This window comes from Miscanthus floridulus, chromosome 13, assembly GCF_019320115.1.
Source record: "Miscanthus floridulus cultivar M001 chromosome 13, ASM1932011v1, whole genome shotgun sequence".
Lineage (NCBI taxonomy): Eukaryota > Viridiplantae > Streptophyta > Magnoliopsida > Poales > Poaceae > Miscanthus > Miscanthus floridulus.
In genome coordinates, this window is record NC_089592.1 from 85,010,002 (window position 1) to 85,018,397 (window position 8,396).

The 8,396-nt window shown below is 46.3% G+C and overlaps 1 pseudogene; it reads right to left on the reverse strand.

Annotated features, from left to right (window-relative positions):
* Nucleotides 1–555: 555 nt before the first annotated feature.
* Nucleotides 556–3,876, reverse strand: LOC136500201 (cyclin-dependent kinase B2-1-like; annotated as a pseudogene).
* Between the last annotated feature and the right edge of the window lie 4,520 nt (nt 3,877–8,396).

Sequence of the window (8,396 nt, forward strand, 5' to 3'; positions counted from 1 at the left end):
TTGATGAAAATTATAATCTGTAGGTTTGAACTTGCAAGCACGGGCAAGACAGGACACATGAGCTACTGTCACGCCATCCGTGGAGCCCGTATCTCGTTTTCATTCCTTTACAGGGTCTTTTCAAATTTCAGTGCCCCTCTTTCCATGGAAGATGACTCACACCGCCTCGCATCGTTATGCATAACCAAAACGATGACGATGTGAGACAGCAAAACTTTAGCACTCTGGACACATGGCGTCATGGCCAGCTGCCGATGGCCATCAAGCTACAACGAATGATTACCCTCCATAATCCGGCCACAAGAAGCTAAATAGAGCCAGGCTTTCCTCAGCCACAGGTTGCAACACTCATCAACACGAGTTGGTTTATGCTCAACTTACTTATCCCTAGTGTTTTCATCCATCGCAACCAAAGCGAGTGGTTCACAGCACACAGGAAAATCATCTAGTAGAAAACAGAAAACTAAGGTTGGCTACTGGCCCTTGTAGCAAAAGAACTGCTCCAGGGCAATCATGCTCAACACAGCCCCCAGCCATGCCTTCATCTCGCTTCAGTCAGTGCATCTCCTTCCTCACGTCGTTGAAGTAGGGGTGCTCCAGGCCTTCTTGAAAGCTCTAGTTTAATTTTGGTGAATTGATGAAACCCTAAGTGCTAACCTAGTTTATCAAGTGATCATGAGATAGGTAGCACACTCCAAGTGGTGAAGCAAATGAAGATCATAGCATGATGATGATGATGCTATGGTGATGATCGAGTGCTTGGACTTGGAAAGAAGAAAGAGAAAAACAAAAAGCTTAAGGCAAAGGTATAAACCATATGAGCTATTTTGTTTTGGTGATCAAGACACTTAGAGAGTGTGATCACATTTAGGTTTGATAGCCGTACTATTAAGATGGGTGAAAATCGTATTGGAATGCGGTTATCAAAGTGCCACTAGATGCTCTAACTCATTGCATATGCATCTAGGATCTAGTGAATTGCTAACACCCTTGAACAAGTTTGTGAAAATATGCTAACACATGTGCACAAGGTGATACACTTGGTGGTTGGCACATTTGAGTAAAGGTGAAAAAGTTAGAAGTGAAAAGGAGTTAGTCTCGCGGGTCACAAGGTGACCGGACGCTGGTCTCAGGCAGTCCGGTGTGTCCGGTCAATTGTAACAGCGAAGATGCTGGCGTCGGTCAAACGACCGGACGCTGGGTCGCTCAGCGACCGGACACTGGCGAGGTGTGTCCGGTCCTGTTGTCGGGCAGCGCTCAGAGGCTAGGGTCTCTGACCGGACGGTGGCATGGTCCGATCGTGCTTGACCGGACGTCCGGTGGGCAAAAAGCGTTTCTGGAACCTTATTGGAAACGACCGGACGCTGATAGCTCAGCGTCCGGTCAATTATAGCGCTACGTCCGGTCAACTCAAGTGACCGTTGAAGTCGGGACACGTGGCTATCGTCGGACGACCGGACGCTGAGGTCCAGCGTCTGATCAACATGACCAGAGCGTCCAGTCAGCCCGCGTTGTGCCCAGTGAAGGGGTACAATGGCTCTATTTCGTGGGGGCTTCTATTTAAGCCCCATGGCCGGTTGAAGCTCACACCTTTGGCAATTTTCATTGACATAGCAACCTTGTGAGCTTAGCTAAAGCCCTCTCACTCATCTCCATCATTTATTCATCATCTTTGTGAGATTGGGAGTGAATCCAAGTGCATTACTTGAGTGATTGCATCTGGAGGCACTTGGTGTTCGTGTTTCGCTGCAGATTTCGCTTGTTACTCTTGGTGGTTGCTGCCACCTAGACGGCTTGGAGCAGCGAGGATCGTCGAGCGGAGGTTGGTGATTGTCTCCGGCTCCGATCGTGGTGATTGTGAGGGGTTCTTGACCTTTCCCCGACAGAGAGCCAAAAGGTACTCTAGTGGATTGCTCGTGGCTTGTGTGATCCTCATCTTGTGTTGGTTGTGTGACACCCTATTGAGGGTTTGGTGTGCGAAGCCAATTAGCCCGTGAACCTCCAAGTGAGTGAATCGCCACAACGAGGACTAGCTTGCCGGCAAGCAAGTGAATCTCGGTAAAAATCATTGTGTTCATCATTGATTTCGAGGTGATTGGTCTTCATTGTTATTCATCATTGTGATTGATTGATTCCTTCATCTACACGGCGGTATAACCTTCTTGATCACTCTCTTTACATTACCGCAAACTAGTTGTCAAGCTCTTTAGTGTAGCTAGGTGTGAGAGCTTGCTTGCTTGGTTGGTGTGGCTCTTTAGTTAGCCTTTGAGAGCACACTAACATAGAGTAGTGTCATAGCTATTGTGTGAATAGATACTATCTAAACTAGAATTGTGGTAGGTGGCTTGCTTTTTGAGTAGGCTAGCACAACAGTTGCTTCGCCTCATAATTGTCTAACCATTTTGTTAAGTGTTGTTGTAGAAATTTTTATTAGGCTATTCACCCCCCTCTAGCGATTAGGACCTTTCACTTCTTCACCGGGATTCGCTTCGCCGGTTCGTACTCCAGCATTTTCTATAGCAAACCAACACAAGTAAGAATAGCAATCTCCGTAGATATAATGCCAGAATTAAGAGTATTGAACCCTCTGCATGATTCAGTACCAACTGAGTACTGACCTCAAGAAGATCGTAGCCATCAGCGTCGAGACCGAGCACAAGATTGGACAACTTTGTCGGCTTCCACTAGGGGTACTCATGCCAATTGGGCAGCTTGCCAATGCCTAGCCACACCTCTTCATTCGGGGTGCCCAGCAACCTAGCATTTGAGGAAACATGATGGATCACCGTTAGTATCAGACAGTCACCACTCACCAAGGTGTGTATAATCGTCAGTATCGGATAGTATCAAACAATGAACTATGGCACTGGGGGGCATTACTTGAAGATGTGGAGCAGCTGCTGCAACTCGGAGTCACCAGGGAAAAGTGGCTGGTTAGTGACCAACTCAGCTGCAATGTACACCAGGTTAGAACTCTGAAGCAGTTTGCATTCAGAAGTGATCTCTGAGTTCATCGAAATCATACCGAATATGCAGCCAACACCATATGTTAACAGGAGTGGAGTAGTGCGTGGCGCCTAGGAGAATCTCGGGAGCCCTGTACCAGAGAGTAAGGATCTGCAGAAAAACGGTTCAAGTTAATTCCAATGTTAATCAGATCTGAGAACTATGGGTGATGGAGACCGACCTCGTGGGTGTACTTCTTGACAGGGACGGTGATGGCGCGGCTGAGGCCGAGGTCAGCGATCTTAAGCGCCATGGTCTTGTGGTCCATGAGTAGGTTGTGTGGCTTGAGGTCCCGGTGCAGCACTCCACGACCGTGGATGAAGGCCACGCCCTTGCATAATTGGTACATGAGTATCTGTGAGTACAAACATGAAACATGGGGTAACGCATTCACACAAACACCTGGAGCGCACGACATTGGGTTGGACAAGGAGGAAGAGCGGGCAGGAAACCACGTACCTTCATGGTGGCCGCGGGGATCTTCTCGCGGTTGCTACGGTGTCCACGGATGAACTTCTTCAGGTCAGTGTCCATGTACTAGAAGATGAGGTAGAGGATGGTCTGCCCCTCCTTGTTGATGCCCTGCTTGAGGTCTAGCAGGCGCACCATGTGCGGGTCCTGCGACAGCACCCGCAGCAGGGAGACCTCTCGCATCGCGGTCAGGGGCACGCCCTCGTCGTCCTCGGGGAGCCGCGTCTTCTTCAGCGCCACGATCTGGCACGTCGCCTTCTCCCGCGCCCTATACACCTTCCCGTACGTCCCCTCCCCGACCTTCTCCAGCTTCTCGTATAGGTCCATCACGCGCTGCCCGCCGCCTGTCGTCATGCTCGGTGCCGCCGCCGCGACCGCCTGGTGCTGGATCGTCGCCATCGGCCGGATCCGGCCCTCGCTCTCTCGCGCACGGCGAAGTTGGGTTGCTCGTCGAAGATGGCGTCGGTGGGTGGGTGCATGAGTGGAACTAGAGCGGGGCGCATGGTGGATGGAGTAGGGTTTGGGATTGAGGGGAGGATTTGTATGCGGGAGGGAGCGAAGGAGGGGGAAGACAAAAGAGAGCCATTTGAGGGGAGGTGCTCCAATGGCTTTCTTTTATGGTTTTGGTTAATTGATGAAACCCTAAGTGCTAACCTAGTTTATCAAAGTGATCATGAGATAGGTAGTACCATTCCAAGTGATAAAGCAATGACGAAGATCATGACAATGTGATGGCATGGTTATGATCAAAGGCTTGAACTTGGAAAAGAAGAAAGAGAAAAACAAAAGGCTCAAGGCAAAGGTATAAAATGTAGAAGCTATTTTGTTTCAGTGATCAAGACACTTAGTGAGTGTGATCACATTTAGGATAGATAGTCGTACTATTAAGAGGAGTGAAACTCGTATCGAAATACGGTTATCAAAGTGCCACTAGATACTCTAATTCATTGCATATGCATTTAGGATCTAGTGGAGTACTAATACCCTTGAAAATATTTATGAAAATATGCTAACACATGTGCATAAGGTGATACACTTTGTGGTTAGCACATTTGAGCAAGGGTGAAGGAGATAGAGATGATAAAGGGTCAGTCTCGCTGTTTTTGTATTGACCAGATGCTTGTCTTAGGGGGACCGGTGTGTCTGGTCAGGCGTGGCAGTGATGACCCAGCGTTGGTCATGTGACCGAACGCTAGGCCTCTGACTGACCAGATGCTGGAAGGATGCGTCCGATCAGAGCTGATGTGGCTGCACTGTTGTCAGGGTAACTGACCGGACGCTGGATGTGTCCGGTCAAGTACCACCGGATGCGTCCGGTCTAGTTTTTTAGTCCTTGGGAGCTTACTAGAAATGACCGGACGCTGAGGGTTCAACATCCGATCACTTTTGATAGAGCGTCCGGTCAACTGTCGACCGTTGAGATTAGACGATTCCTGTTGAACACAGGATGACACGTGACCGCTATCGGGCGACCGAACGCTGAGCCCTGCGTCCGATCAGTAGGATCGGAGCGTCCGGTCACCCCGATCTATACCCAGTGAAGGGGTACAACGGCTCTATTTCATGGGGGCTTCTATTTAAATCCCATGGTCGGCTCTAGCTCACTACTCTTGCACATTTTCATTGACATAACAACCTTGTGAGCTTAGCCAAAGCACTCCCACTCATCTCCATCATTGATCCATCATCTTTGTGAGATTGAGAGAGAATCCAAGTGCATTGCTTGAGTGATTGTATCTAGAGGCACTTGGTATTCGTGTTGCGCTGTGAATTTCGCTTGTTACTCTTGGTAGTTGCCACCACCTAGACGGCTTGGTGCAGCGGTGGAGGATCGGCATGAGTTGGTGATTGTTCGTGGCCGTCTCCGGTGATTGTGAGGGAAGTTGTACCTTCCCCAATGGAGTGCCAAAAGGTAACTCTAGTAAATTGCTCGTGTCATTGAGTTACCTCACTTGTGAGTAGGTTCTTGCAGTGTCCAATCGTGTGGACGAGGTTTATGAAACACCTCTTAGCCGCTAAACCACCAAGTGTTGGTCGACACAACGGAGACATAACGTGTTGGCAAGCATGTGAACCTTGGGAGAAAATCAGTTGTCGCTTGTCATTTGCATTCTCCCGGTGATTGGCTTAATCTTCATCTTGTGATTGGTTCATTCCTCTACATGGCGGTATAATCATCCTACTCACTCATTTATATTCTTGCAAACTAGTTATGGCAAGCCATTTAGTATAATTAGAATTGAGAGCTTGTTTTGTTGTTTTAAGTTCATCTAGTGGAGCTCTTTAGACTAGCAAGTTTGAGAGCTCTTAGCGAGTAGTAACATTGCAAGTTGTCTGCCTAGTAATCATTGCAACTAGAATTGTTGGATAGGTGGCTTGCAACCCTTGTAGAGCTAAAGCAAGTTTGCATTTCACCTTTTGTCATACTAATCAAATTGCTCTAGTTGATTTGTAGATTTTTAAATAGTCTATTCACCCCCCCTCTAGCCATACTAGGACCTTTCAAGTGGTATCGGAGCCGTGGTCACCGTTTGATTGAAGGCTTAACAACCTCGGTGTCAAATTATGGCTCAAGTTGTGTTCAACCATGTGGGGGGCAAACCACCATTCTTTGATAGCACATGCTATGATTATTAGAAGAGAAAGATGAGGATGTATCTTGGTTCAATCAATGATCAAGTATGAGAAGTGATCGAGAATGATTATGCTATCATTGATCCCGATGATCCCACCAGCCAAGATAAGATCAACAAGCAATGCAATACAATGGCTCTCAACACCATCTACAATGCCATTGATTCCAAGGTGTTTGAGCAAATCAAAGATTATGAAAGAGCAAATGAGGTGTGAAAGAGATTGGAAGAAACATATGAGGGCACACCAGTGGTGAAGAGTGCCAAGTTGTATATCCTCAAGGATAAGTTGACAAGCTTTAAGATAAAGGAAGATGAGAGCATTCCGGAGATATTCCATCGTTTGCAAGTGATTGTCAATGATTTGAAGGCATTGGGAAAGAAGATCAAGGATGATGATGTCTCTCATCGGTTCTTGATGTGCTTACCTCCAAGATTTGAGATGTTGAGATTGCTCATCATAAGAGGAGGATTGAAGGAGATTACCCCCAACCAAGTACTAGGTGATGTCATGACCCAAGAGACATACTATGTGGAAAGAGAGGGGGATGACAAGGATGACAAGAAGGTAGAAGAGGACAAGAAGAAGAAGAGTATAGCATTCAAGGCTAGCTCATCATCATCTAAGAACAAGGACAAGTCCAAGAAAGAATCAAGTGATGATGATGATCTTAGTAACATTGATGATGAAGCCATGGCTCTATTTGTGTGCAAGATGGGCAAATTCATGAAGAGGAAGGGCTATGGTGCAAGAAAGAGAAGAGATCACACAAAAAGCAAAGAGTATGTGAGAAGATGCTACAATTGCAAGAGCCCCGATCATGTTGTAGCAAATTATCCCTACAATAGTGACAATGATGAAGATGAGAAGAAGCCCAAGAAAGATGAAATTGAAAAGAAGGAGAAGAAGGAGAAGAGAATGACCTTCCAAAATAAGAAGAAGGGTGGAGGCTATGTAGTCACTTGGGATAGTGATGATTCATCAGATGGTGATAGCTCTAGTAATGATGACAAGAAATCTATCAAGAGAGCACTAGCAAGCATCACCATCAACAAGAAGCTCTGCATCTTCGACACTCCATCGACATGCCTCATGGCAAAGCCTACCAAGGTAAAATATGATGAGAGTGATGATGGTGAATGTGAAAGTGACTCTTGTAGGAATAATAATGATGATGAAGATGAAGATGAAGAGTACACCAAGGAGGAGCTCTTGGACATGTGTGAGCAAGTGCACGCTTGCAATGAGATAAAGAGAAAGGAGTGCAAAGAATTACGCAAGAAAGTAAAACTTCTTAAGCAATCCTTTGATGAGCTAAATGCTACTCATGAGAGGCAAATAGAGGCCCATGAGAAGCTTGGCAAAGCTCACTCTAAGCTTGAAAAGGCTCACTCCTCTCTCATTGAGCAATGCAAAGTAGAGGAAGCCAAGAAGGAGCAAGTGATCATATCATGTGATGTGGGACTAACATATGATCTTATTAATGAATCTATTTTTGTTGCTCCCACTAATACTTCTTGTAGCAATACCACTTCTACTTTACCTTTGAGTGATGGTCTCACTTGTGAAACCTCACTAATGGTGGAAAATAAGACCCTCAAGAAGGAGGTGAATGAGCTCACTCGTGCCTTAGGCAGTGCCTATGGTAGAGAAGCCCGCTTGCTAAAGTGCTTGGGTAGCCAAAGGTTTTCTCTCAACAAGGAGGGATTGGGCTATACCCCCAAGAAAGGCAAGGCGACCTTTGTCACTCCCAAAGCTAGCTTTGTGAAGGGCAATGATCGGTTTTACAATAGATGCAAGCAAGTTGGGCATATAGAGCAAAATTGCAAGACTAACAAGAATAAGCTACCTAATGTATCCTCAATCAAATTTGATTCTTGTTACATGCTTTATAAGGGTGCCAACGGTGTGAATGCTAAGTTCATTGGTACACCAATTGTGGGGCTAAAGAAGAAGGCCATTTGGGTACCAAAGACCTTGGTGACTAACCTACAAGGACCCAAGCAAGTTTAGGTACCTAAAAAGAATTGATCTTCTTTTGTAGGTGAATTATAAAGCTGGAGAAAGGCATTGGGTACTTGATAGTGGGTGCACACAACATATGACCAGTGATCCAAGAATGTTCAATTCAATCAATGAAAACAAGAGCAATGGGTTCGATAGTATCACATTTGGTGACAATGGAAAAGGCAAGGTCAAAGGGCTTGGTAAGATTGCAATATCCAATGACTTGAGCATTTCTAATGTGCTACTAGTAGAGAGTTTGAACTTCAACCTTTTGTCGG